The 12867-nt window shown below is 48.8% G+C and overlaps 1 protein-coding gene across 10 annotated transcripts in view; it reads left to right on the top strand.

The window, feature by feature from the left end:
• SYNGAP1 (synaptic Ras GTPase activating protein 1) overlaps positions 1-12867 on the top strand; it is a 211396-nt gene that overhangs the window by 139234 nt on the left and 59295 nt on the right. The window lies entirely within an intron of this gene.

Below are 12867 nucleotides of genomic sequence, written 5' to 3'. Positions count from 1 at the left end.
TTTAGAAAAATGTTTTTATATTGAATTTAAAATCAAAAACATTACTTCCCTGGTTGTTTCTGGCAAAATCACCACAACTGCTCCTTCTCTACAGATCGAAACAATCAGGAGAGTTCTGTTTTTCTATTTTCTTATCAGCCCACACAGTAGAAGGCTGAAAAGGAAAGATGAAAAGCAAATTTGTATTTAGTGGGGGCATGGCTGCTTTCAATGCTAGGGGTAGTTAACATTGCCAAGACCCAGGGATACTCCAGATCATAGATCTCAGCGTGGGAAGCAGACTGACTTGGCTACTCTCTCCAGCTGAGGGCAAAAAGGATAAGGGGAGAACTCCTGCAGGTAGTCAAACCTATATAGATGAAAGCTGGAGGCAGCAGAATGCGTGGGTCAGATGATCCGATCTGTGTTAGGATGTTGCTTTTCAAGGCTTTGGGCTTTCTTTTACATTGCTGTTTTCTTCATCCCTTTCTCTGCCCTCTGTCTTTATCTTTCTCTCGGTGATCTGTAAATTTTGCAGCCCTGAGAGCAGGTAAAATCTTAAATACTCTTTCAAAATTCCTTTCAGAGATGCTTCCTCTCCCCAGATGGTGAGGCTGCAGTGTGGCCTCTCTTTCTCTTTCTGTCATTTTAGGTGTGCAAATAGTTGAGCTTTCAAGCTTAGGCGTTGTGTGTGGCAAGCTTTATCTGAAAGTAGTATATGCAGACTTAGCAACTCCCAGCATACATGGTAAGACCATAACATTGAAATATTGTCGACAGAAGAGTAAACCATCCCTAGCAGGCCATGGTAAAACCCTAACTAAAAGGAAGTATTTCTTTGAAGAGCAGAGACTGGTGTAGGAAGAGCTGCGGAGATGGGAGCTGTTTGTGTTGGATCCAGAGGCCACAGGAGCAATCTGTCACCGGGAAGCTGTCCCCGGTCCAGGCGGCCCGTCTTAAGGCGGGGGTCGATGCCTTATATGACCTCGTTCGGACCATAGCTCATGGCATGGTCTCGGTGGTGGCAGCGAGACGGCTGTTGTAGCTGCGCAACTGGTCAGCAGACCTTTCGTCTAAGTCGCAGCTGTGTAACCTTCCCTTTAAGGGTAAGCTGTTGTTCGGTGAGGACCTCGACCAGCTTATGAAATCCTTGGGGGAGACCAAAGGAAACAGGCTGCCGGAGGATAGGAAGTCGACACAGAAGACTTTCTCTTCTCTACCCCATTTTCATGAGTTGCGACGATTCCGTCCTGGCAGATCGGCTGGATCCTCAGCGACGAAGCAGTCATCAAGTCCGGAAGAGCTGCAAGAGGTGGTCCCACTGAGGGAGTGGGCAGAGTTAAATCCTCCCAATGAAGTCAGGAAGGTCCACTCCTCGTCGTTGGCAATCGGAGGCAGGCTGACCCGTTTTTACAAGGAGTGGACCAAGATAACCTCAGACCAGTGGGTGCTGGAAGTCATCAGGGAAGGTTACGCCTTAGAGTTTTCTCTTCTTTCCGGTTGGTGTTTCTGGAGTCGCGCTGTCTTTCCCAAAGCAAGAGGGAGGCAGTATAGGGGACTCTTCAAAGGTTGTTAAACCTAGAGGCGGTAGTCCCGGTGCTGGTTTCCGAACAGGGGCGAGGAAGGTACTCCATTTATTTTGTGGTCCCCAAGAAAGAGTTTGAAAGTACCATGATTCTGGATGGAGACGTTATTTACTGTCATTGCGGTGGTCAGAAAAGGAGAAGTTTTGGCGTCCCTGGATCTCACTGAGGGCCTATCTGCGCATCCCCATTCGACAGGACCACCAGAAGTTTCTAAGGTTCAAGGTGCTGGGCCAGCATTTTCAGTTTCGTCCCTGCCCTTCGGCCTTGCACGGCTCCTCGGACCTTCACAAAGGTGATGGTAGTGGTGGCGGCAGCCCTGAGACAGGAGGGGGCTTGGTGCACCCCTATCTGGACAACTGGCTGATCAAAGCAAAGTCACAGGAGGAGTGTGCGCAGTCAGTACTCTGGGTGAGATCTCTCCTGGAATCATTGGGCTGGATCATCACTCTACCAAACAGTCACCTTGTGCCGTCCTAGTCCCTGGAGTACTTGGGCGCCCGATTTGAGAATGGCGACCAAAATGATAAGGGGCATGGAACGGCTGCCCTGTGAGGAAAGGCTAAAGAGGTGTTAGGGCTGTTCAGTTTGGAGAAGAGACGACAGAGGTGGGATATGATAGAGGTGTTTAAAATCATGAGAGGCCTTGAACAAGTTAATGTAAATCGGTTATTTACTCTCTCAGATAATAGAAGGACCAGGGGGCACTCCATGAAGTTAGCAAGTAGCACATTTAAAACAAATTAAAGAAATTATTTTTCATTCAGCGCATAGTTAAGCTCTGGAATTCATTGCCAGAGGATGTGGTTACAGCAGTTAGTATAACTGGGTTTAAAAAAGATTTGGATAAGTGCCTAGAAGAAGAATCCATAAACTGCTATGATGGTAATTAATAAGCAATAGTAGCTTGTGATCTATCTAATGTTTGGGTACTTGCCAGGTACTTGTAGCCTAGCTTGGCCACTGTTGGAAACAGGATGCTGGGCTTGATGGACCCTTGGTCTGACCCAGTATGGCAATTTCTTATGTTCCTGGGGCAGAGAACCTACTGGAGAGAGGAGTTAGGAAGGGGGAGCCTACTGGAGAGAAGAGCTGAGAGGAGGATCGGCTGAGGGAGAGGCAAGGGGATTGAAGCCTGCCAGTGAAGGGATCAAGCCAGGGAGAGGAGCCTGGAGGGTAGAAAGTGGACAGGTGGGAAACCGGTGGGCCAGCCGAGAAGTGGGCAGGCGTGACTTATCGTTCTTGCAAACAGTTCAAAGTGGTATTGGTTTTGCAATTAAAAACAAAGGTTTGTTTCATTTTTTGCATTGCCTATTGGAAACTTTGCACCTTTGCGTAGTAATATAACATAGTAACATTGGCCTGCCAAGTTGTCGGCACCTACGGCACGCGATACCGGTCGCATCACGGCAGGGGAAGGGGAGGAGTGTGGGTGGGGTTGTCTCCTATTTGCACTGCAGGCACCGCGGGAAATAACTGCACCTTCTCCCGTGGCGCTATGGAGCGATAGTGTGCGGTGCGGCCAGCTGCCCACTATCGCCCCCCCGCCCCTTTATTTTGCACGAAATGTGACTTGCCCAGGGGGCCACAAGGAGCGGCAGTGGGATTTGAACTCTGGGCACCCTAGTTCAAAGTCAGCTGCTCTAACCACTCCAAAAGAGAAGACAAGGAAAGCTCCAGCCAGCCAGGAGCTGATCCTAGATCCGTAGTCAGATGGCTAACCTTTTGGTATGCTACCATTCTGGGTTTCCATACCCAAATCAACGCCCCGGCTCCTCCTCTTCTCCCCCATCCCTGTTTCTTTTACCCGATCTTTCCTGCTCTCCCGCCTTCTATCCAGCAGGGGCTGAGGGAGCCCTAACGCTGGCAGGTCCAAGCACTGCCTGCAGATATGAATGAAATGATATTTTTCTGCAGCAGTGGAGGCTGTTTTCTTTCTGGTACATCTCTCTGCCAGTGAGGCACTTTTAGAACCTGGGATTTAAAAAGAGATGTAAGTGACCAGGTTTTTGAATAATATCTTGAAGCCCCGTATCGGTTGTGAGATCTTGATTTAAAACACAAGCCAGTTTGGCTAGTAGACTTTGTTGTATTGTGACGACTGCCCTCACTTGCACTGTCCGTATTGGCTGGGGGAGGTAGTCTGTCTTTGAATGCCATCCTTGCTGTTTGTGCAGCTGGCGATGGGAGGAAGGGGGAGAGAAACGATGCCAATATAATGGCCTCCCCGAATCTTAACATGCCCCCCGGTTATAGTGCCAGGGATCTGGGGCATCTAATCCTCTGGTTAGGCACCCAGATCCCTTTTGAAACTTGCCCTCGCTCTAATCTGATAAAGCCAAATGCCCAGCTTAGGCTCCTAATGTTCGGCAGAATCTCAGCCCTCGTTTTAGGTTTTGCTCTTTCTTTCCCTGAATGTAGATGCTTTTGTTAGCAGCCTAGCGCTGGAAAGTGGTGCTGGGCGCCGAACTTGCTCTACCCATCTGATTTTGAGGTGGCTCGTGAAATTGGCAACCTAAATTTACCTCTCTGTTCTAGAGGGTTTCCAAAGGGGCAAAACTGGGCTCCTAAAGCCTTTGAAAACTGATTTCAGTCTGCACACAGCTCCAGGCTTAGGGCCGGATTTGAATTTGAGTTAAGGTAGGAGGCAGGTCAGGATTAGGGCTGAGCTGTTTGGCTTTAAAAGTTTTAGGATAATATTCAGGTTAGGGAAGGATGGGATTAGGGCTATGCGATGGGTTATGAATTGGGTTCTGGTTTGGGTATTTCCCCTTCTTCTCCCCCCTCCCCACTGGAGCACGCAGCCTTCTCCTCATGTACCCGAGCCAGTGGCAGATAGCAGCCCAGGGCTGTGGTCCATGCATCAGAGCCAGGAATCCTCTTTTCTAAAATGAGAACAGCGAACGCATGGGAGAAGGTTTGTAGGGGGAACTCTCCTGTGGAAAGTCGGAGCTCTCTGCTGACGTGAGCACTGCTGCTATTCTTATCTGTGCCGGGGCGGAGCGCTGACTCGCGCTGTCTTCCTAGGCGAAGGCTCGTTAGGCTCAGGGTTATAAATAAATCAGCGTTGGAGGCAGCTCTTCACCTGCTGAGGCTGTGCCTGCTGGTGACGGGCTTGGGGTGGAGCGATTTAAAAGGGACAGCTGGAGCCATCCTGTGGTGCATGACACAGGGACGTACAGGAGACACAAACCGAGACAGCTAATGATCTGACACAGTCCCTGGCAGGATGAGGACTCCTGGATTCCCCCCACCTTTATTCTGCCTGGCCCTGGGGAGGAGGGCATAGCTTTATCAGTTTTAACCTACTTCTCAGATGGCGTGAACCAGGTAGAAAGCACCATACTAAATAATTTATGTAAGAATTTTCTCAAGCACTTTGTGAACGCATTTGGGTCTGTTTATAGACTCGACCATACGCACACACGTGCACAGGCACAGAAATAAGCACACAGACATCCCTGCAGCCACAGTCTTCTCTCTTAAGGAGGGGAGCTGCAACACCCCCATGTCCTCCCTCCACCTCACGCCAATCCAGGTGACAGGTTTTACGTTCGCATTCTGTAGTGTTCAGAAGGCATAGACTCGAACCCTGACACTGAGCTGCCTGTCTCCATCTGGCTGTCGTTGCTAAGAACTGTGGAAGTGTAGTAGAGCCAGTCAGGAATGGAGACGGGCATCGTAGGGGTCTATCTCCTTATCGCTGATGCCTTTCCTGGTCCTGGCTCTCAGCTGATGACCCCTCCTTGTTTAGGCAATTTTTTTGAACTGGGACTAATTTAGGTTTGCAATGACAAAGGGTGTGAAAACGTATGTAATTAAGATTATTTTTTTATTATTCTTCTTAATTACTTTTGGAATAGTTCTATAATTTTTCTTTAACATGAAAGTGTAGAGTATGTTGCGTAGGTCTTCGAAATGGACTTGGACTCCTACTTTAATGCACCTTGATTTTGTGTTTTCTAGACAGCAGAATGACAAATGTACAAGAGTGTGAAGACTTTTACAAATCACTGTGAATCAAATCTCCCAGTGGATAGAGTTATATCTTAAAAAGCGCTGGGTGAGAGAGACAATCCCTGTGGTATTTCTGAAATGACCGGTTTAGGTCTTGAAGAGTTATCCCCCCAAGACCACCATCTGCCACCTGTTCTTGAGATAAGATGAAAAGCATCCCTGGGCAGGTCCTCCAATACCCATTTCTACCATATGACACAGCAGAATCTCATGGTCTGCCATATCATAAGAACATAAGACGTTGCCATACTAGGTCAGACCCCGAGGGTCCATCAAGCCTAGCATCAACAGTGGCCAATCCATGTTACAAGGGTCTGACAAGTACCCAAACATAAAATAGATCCCTTCCTACTAATAGCAGAGGCTATATTGAGTGCAGAACTTGTCACGGAGCAGCAACAACAAATCTCTACTCCCAAATCACACGATAAGTCATTAACCGGAGCATACCGGTACCGTAACTATGATGGAATCTGGATTGAAATTTGGCTTTAAACTTTCAGTCTTCCAGTCTTGTTAGGATGGCTTTTTCCAATAACTTGCTCAAAAAAGAGAAAATCAGTAACCTGTGCAGCCGTGACCAGTCCGTCGTGGGGTGGGGGGGGAAGATGAGATGGCAGCGCACCCCACCTCATGACCACATGAATGATAAAACAATGGCCACAGCTTTTATTAGAGGTCACAACAATACAATCAAAATCGAAGTACTGAGCCATAACAAAACAGTAGATCTTTAACCTATCATTCAAATCTGCTACTGTGCCTGAGGACTGGAGGGTAGCCAGAAGACAGTTTATAAAAGCCTTTTAAATAGAAAATGGCATTATATTTACTTATTTACTTATTTTTAGAAAGGGTCTTCCATGATGATCCAGGAAACAGTGGACCTGTGAGATTGACGTCGGGGCCAACAAAATGTTGGAAACCATTGTCAATGGGCACATGGATAAATATGGCTTAACAGGGAAGAGCCAGCATGGATTAGGAAAGGGAAGTTATGCCTTGCTAATCTATTGAACTAGAGAAGGGCAGATAATATCCTGCTTCATAAGAATGGAAATACGGAGGAGGCTAGTTACTTTCATTTCAATGGGGTACATTTAAGGAGACTCTACTGAAGGAGAGGTTAGTGAAGTATCTTGAATCCAGCAGCATTTCAGGATCTGAGGCAATATGGTTTTTACCAGAGGGAGATTGTCTTGGACAACTCTGATCAGTTTCTTTGATTGGGTAACTAGTGAATTAAATCAAGGGTGTGCTTTTGATATATCACCCAGGAGGCTCTTAAATACATTGAGCAACTTGGGGATGGACCAGAACGTGATGAACTAAATTAGAAATGAATTTAGTGATAGACAACGGAGGGTAGTGCTAAAAAGGAATTCATTCTGCAGAGAGGAAAGCAATTCATAGAGTGCCTCAGGGATTGGTTCTGGGGCCAGTTTTGCTCAATATCTTTCTGAGCAATATTGCAGAGGGGTTAGAAGGAAAAGTTTGCCGCCTTCTGAATGACACTAAAATGTGCAACAGAGTGGACACCCCTGAGGGTGGAGGAAGAAAACTTCAAGAATGGGCAAGCCTGGAAGTTGAGGTTCAGTGCAAAAAAAAAGCACAATTATGCATTTTCATTCTGCCGCGCAGAAATCCAAGGGAGTGGTACATAATGGAGGGTGAGAGATTGATGTGCACTAACTGGGAGAAAAACCTCATGGTGAACATTTCTGATGATTTCAAGGTAGCAAAATAGCATGATAAGGTGCTGGTTCAGAGCCAGAGGGATGTTGGAGTGTGTAGGCAGAGGCATTATCAGTAATAGAAGGGAGGTGGTAATGCCTCTTTACGTGTTTCACCTAGATTATTGTATCCATTTCTGGATGCTTTACCTCCAAATTTATTTATTTATTTATTTATTTGTTCTACCTAAATAAATTTAGGTAGGGTGGAAGCGATCCATGGAAAGCTACCAAAATGGCACAGGGTTCTGCACCAAAAGCCCTATGTCATGAGACTTAAATATCTAAATATGTGTACCCTAAAGGCAAAGAGAGATGGGAGATGCGATGGAGACTTCAGATACTTGAAATGTATTAATAATGCATGAGAAGTAAACATCTTTCAATGGAAAGGAAGTTATAGAACAAGGAGTTGATATGAGGTTCCCAGGGAGATGACTCTGGAGTGCTATCAGCAAATATTTTTTCACAGAAAGAGCAGATGTGTAGAATGCTCTCCTGGAACAGGTTGTGGAGGCTAAGCCAGTAACACTCTTTAAAAAGGCATAGGATAAACACAGAGAATCTTTATTTGCAGAAAAATGAAGATATTCTCATGGCATACTACCGGTGTTCTGAGCACCTACAAAGGCAGGACTGAGCGGTGGAACTAGGTGGGATACAGAAAAGTGCTTGCTAAAGAAAGACCAGGACACTGGAAAGCAAGACCAGTCTAAAACTAAAGAGACAATAAAATGCTAGAAAGCCTCAGATTAGGGCCAGAAGGCTAGAGCTAGAGTGTATTTAGGGCCACACCAAGGAGCACCAGAATTGGATCAAGCTAAGGTGAGGTACTGACTGTTAGGCTGGCCTATAACTGTGCAGTAGCACCAAAGATGGCCATCAGCAGGGCTGCCAAACCATAGAACTTGGAGGATTAAGGAGCTGAGATACAAGGGCTTCTAGGACAAGCAGGATGGTAGTCCTCACATATGGGGTGACATCATTAGATAGAGCACAGCACAGAAAACTTATATCAAAGTTTCTAGAAACTGAGCATGCCCAGCATGCCAGTATCTGCGCATCCACGCAGGGTCCCCCTTCAGTCTTTATTTTTCTGCAGAGCTATCGTCTCGTGGTTGTGGAGGTCTGCTTTTCTATGCAATATTAAAAAAAATATATATTGGTCGGTTCCGAATTTACCTGCACCGGGGTTGTCCTTCTCCCTGCCCTGCAGTTAGTAGGCAGTGCGGTAAGCTTTTATTTCTCTTCTCTGCAGTCGATTCCTGGTGTGTCTCGCTCTCAGTGGGCGCTGGGCACCGACCCCACATGAGGTTTGTATCCTCTGCCTGGAGGCATCGCACAACATCAAGAGGTGCCGTTTTTGCAACCAGATGACCCCCAAAGGCTGTTTCTTTGGTTCCAAGAAATCGGAACCCTTGACTCCGGCGTTGAGAGCATCAACTCCGAGAGGCCGTGGGGAGCTGATGGACACTGAGCCCTCACTTTCCACTCCCTCTCTGGGACCCCTCCTGGAGAGGGGCAGGAGATCGGCCGTCATCGGTGTCTTCACGTTACATGACGTCGGGATCGTCTCCATCCTCCTCAGTACCGGGGAAAAACTGGGGCCAAGCACCGGGGGAAGTCATGGAAGCATTGTCACCAGTCGCCGTCGTCACTTGGCACCGGGCTCGGAATGGCACCAGCTGTGATGCGTCCGAAGCAGCTCTGCAGAGAGGAGGCAACCTCCATCAACCTCCATCAAACTGATACTAGTGCCGGGCACCGATCTCGGGGCTGTGAGGGAGATCTGGAGATGCCTCTGAGCGTCAGATCTCCGGTCGGATGTCCAGGAGAAATTTGAAGACCTCCGATGCACTTCCCATGCAGAATCTTTTCGGTGACAGTCAGAGATGCTGTGGCTCAGTTGAAGGATCACCATGAGATCTTCCAGCATCTGTCGGCCAGTACATCGGACCCACCATCCTCTGCCAGAAATCCTCACGACAGGGTTCATGGGGGTCTTTTTACTGCCAGAAGAAATATTATCTTCCAGCCTTCCATACCCATGCACAACGGGTGAGTTCTCGGAGCTGCCCCAGGCTTCAGCCAATGCCCCAGCTGAGCCCTGCTAAGGGGCTTTGACTGGCTGCAGAGGAGCAAAAGCCAGTTGACCCTACCATCAACGCTGGGCCATCTGGTCGGGGGTCGGCTGCAGTTGTTCGTGGACCGCTGGCCCAGTGTCACCTCGGAAGGGTGGGTCCTATCCATTGTTCATCAAGGGTATTGGCTCAACACTCTGGTGTTCCCGTGGATACTCTCCCATGCTCCTCTTGGGGTCTGTCCTTGCATCAGGAAATCCTCTTGACAGAGGTCTCCGCCCTCATAATGGCTGGAGCAGTCAAACCCATCCCGTTGTGGCAGCAAGGGGAGGGGTTCTATTCTCGTTATTTCCTGATTCCAGAGAGAACAGGGGGATTCCGCCCTATTCTGGACCTGAGAACTTTGGACTGATTTTCTAAAAAATAAAAAGTTCAGCATTGTCTCTCTCGGCACCTTAATTCCCCTCCTGCAAGGAGGGGACTGGCTTTGTTTCCTCGATCTCAAGAACGCATATGCCCACATTGAAATCTTCCCCAGCTGCAGGACGTATCTTTGGTTTGTCATGAGCGAGAGGCATTTTCAATACAGGGTGTTGCCGTTTGGCCTTGCCTCAGCCCCCTGCATCTTCACCAAGTGCCTGGCAGTGGTGGGAGTGCATCTGTGCCATCTAGGGGTGCAGGTTTTCCCCTACTTGGATGACTGGCTTGTCAAAAGTGGCTCCCAGGAGGGGCACTTCAATCTCTGCACTTGACCTTTCAGATGTTGGAGTCCCTCGGGTTTGTCATCGACTACCCGAAGTCCCATTTGACCCCGTCGCTGCAGTTGAGCTTCATCGGCACCCAGCTGGACACAGCTCAGCCAGAACCTATTTGTCCCACGATCGGGCGCTTGCGCTGGCATCCCTTGTGGGTCTGGTTTGCCGGAGCTGGCAGGTCTCTACCCACCTCATGCTCCACCTTCAGGATCACATGGCGGCTACTGTCCACGTCTCACCTTTGGCTCACTTGCATATGTGAAGGGCTCAATGGACCCTGTGGTCCCAGTGGCAGCAAGCCACCCAGGACTTCCACGTGCGCATCCGCATTACTCCACTGCTCCAGACCTCCTTGTCTTGGTGGGAGAGCATGCCCAATTTGGAACTGGGGGTTCCTTTCCAGTCTCCCCCTTCCTAGATTGTACTCATCACAGATGCGTCGACCCTGGGATGGGGCGCCCATGTGGACGGCCTTTGCACGCAAGGCCTGTGGTCTGCTCAGGAAACTCAATGCCAGATCAACTTCCTGGAGCTTCAAGCGATTCGGTACGTGTTTTGGGTATTCCGGGATCGCTTGTCCACCAAGGCAGTTCTGATCCAGACCAACAACAAGGTGGCAATGTAGTACATCAACAAACAGGGATTTATGGTATCGTTCCTCCTGTGTCAGGAAGCGGTTCAGATTTAGTTATGGGCTTGGCTCAGGGCATGCTGCTCCAAGCCGTGTACCTTGTGGGGACGAAGAATGTGGTAGCAGACTGCCTCAGTTGGGCCTTCCGACCCGCACGAATGGATCCCTACATCCGGCAGCGGTGGGCCGGATCTTCCGCCTCTGGGGAACCCCAGACGTGGAGCTCTTCCCCTCCCCCTGCAACAGCAAGGTGAAACAATTCTGCACCTTGTACAGAGTGGATGGCAAATCAGCCTCAAATGCTTTTACCCTCCATTGGGGCAGGGGTCTCCTGTACATGTATCCTCTGCTTCCGTTGGTGATGAAAACTCTTCTGAAGCTCCGGCAGGACAAGGGACCCATGATCCTCATAGCCCCTCACTGGCTGAAGCAGATTTAGTTCCTGCTCTTTCGGGATCTCTCTGTCAGGGACCCGATCAGTCTGGGGACCTTTCCGGACCTTGTTACGCAGGATCAAGGTAGGCTGCGCCATCCCAACCTCAGGGCATTGTCCCTAACAACTTGGATGTTGAGAGGCTAATTCTCCAGCCCCTTGAGCTGTTAGATGATATGTCTCAGATCCTGGTAGCCTCCAGGAAGCCTTCCACCCGGGAGTCTTATGGCCTGAAGTGGAGGAGGTTTGCTGTGTGGTGTGAGAGTCATGGGTTAGATCCGTTCTCTTGCTCTACACCGAAACTGCTTGACTATCTGCTGCACCTGTTTGAGGTTGGCTTAAAAACCAACTTCGCCAGGGTACACTTGAGTGCCATCGGTGCCTACCACCAGTGAGTGGATGGTTTGCCCATTTCTGTGCAGCCCATAGTGGGGCGCTTTATGTGAGGTCTGCCTCAGTTAAACCTCCTCTGCGTCCTCCTGCTGTCTCCTGGGACCTTAATGTGGTGTTGGATCTTTTTGAGCCACTGCGCACCTGTGACCTGAAGTACCTGACCTGGAAGGTCATGTTTCTGGTCGTGGTCACTTTGGCGCACAAAGTTAGTGAGCTTCAGGTGTTGGTGATGTATCCACTGTACATGAAATTCTGTCATCATAGGGTGGTTCTCCATACAACCTAAATTCCTGCCTAAGGTGGTGACGGATTTCCATTTGAACCAGTCTATCATCCTCCCCACCTTTTTTCCCAAGCCTCATTCGTACCAGGACGAACAGGCACTGCACAGCTTGGATTGCAAGAGAGCCTTGGCCTTCTACCTGGAGCAGACAGCTGGCCACAGGCAGTCCATGCAACTCTTCTTCTCATTTGATAAGAACAGATTTGGAGAACTTGACCGGTTGCCAAGCAAAGCCTGTCTAACTGGCTAGCAGATTGCATCTCCTATGCAAGCAGGACTGCAGCTCGGAAGTCATGTCAAGGCACATTCTGTCAGAGCCAAGGCAGCTTCGGTGGCCCTCCTGAGAGCAGTCCCCATGACTGAATATGCAAGGCTGCAATGTGGAGTTCCTTCCACATTTTTGATGCTCACTACAGTTTGGACAGAGATGGCTTTCATGATAGCTTCAGCCAGTCTGTCCTCCGGAATCTCTTTCAGATGTAGAACCCAATTCTTCTTACCTATGGCTCGTTGTTCGGGTTCAGGCTGTCTCCCTCAGTTACAACACCGCTACTGTTGTTGTGCCTGTTGGCATGTGGTTAGGTGTTTATTGGTTATTTTATCTTTGGGGACAGCCTGTAGCTAGGAATTCACTCGTTTGAGGACTACTATCCTGCTTGTCCTAGGAGAAAGCAGAGTTGCTTATTGTAACAGGTGTTCTCCTAGGACAGCAGGATGCTAGTCCTCACAAAACCCACCTGCCACCCCTTGGAGTTGGGTTTCTTCTGTGTTTGTTGTTTTATGTTTTCGTAATTCTGTGTTACGAGACTGAAGGGGGACACCACGTGGACGCACAGATAGTGGCATGCTGGGCATGTTCAATTTCTAGAAACTTTGACATACATTTTCCGTGCTGGACTCCATCTGATGATGTCACCCCATGCATGAGGCCTAACATCCTGCTGTCCTAGGAGAACACCTGTTACAGGTAAGCAACTCT

This window comes from Rhinatrema bivittatum, chromosome 19 (genome assembly GCF_901001135.1).
Source record: "Rhinatrema bivittatum chromosome 19, aRhiBiv1.1, whole genome shotgun sequence".
In the NCBI taxonomy this organism is placed as follows: Eukaryota; Metazoa; Chordata; class Amphibia; order Gymnophiona; family Rhinatrematidae; genus Rhinatrema; species Rhinatrema bivittatum.
The sequence above is the reverse complement of the archived record's forward strand: the minus strand, read 5'-3'. Positions and strand labels throughout refer to the sequence as shown.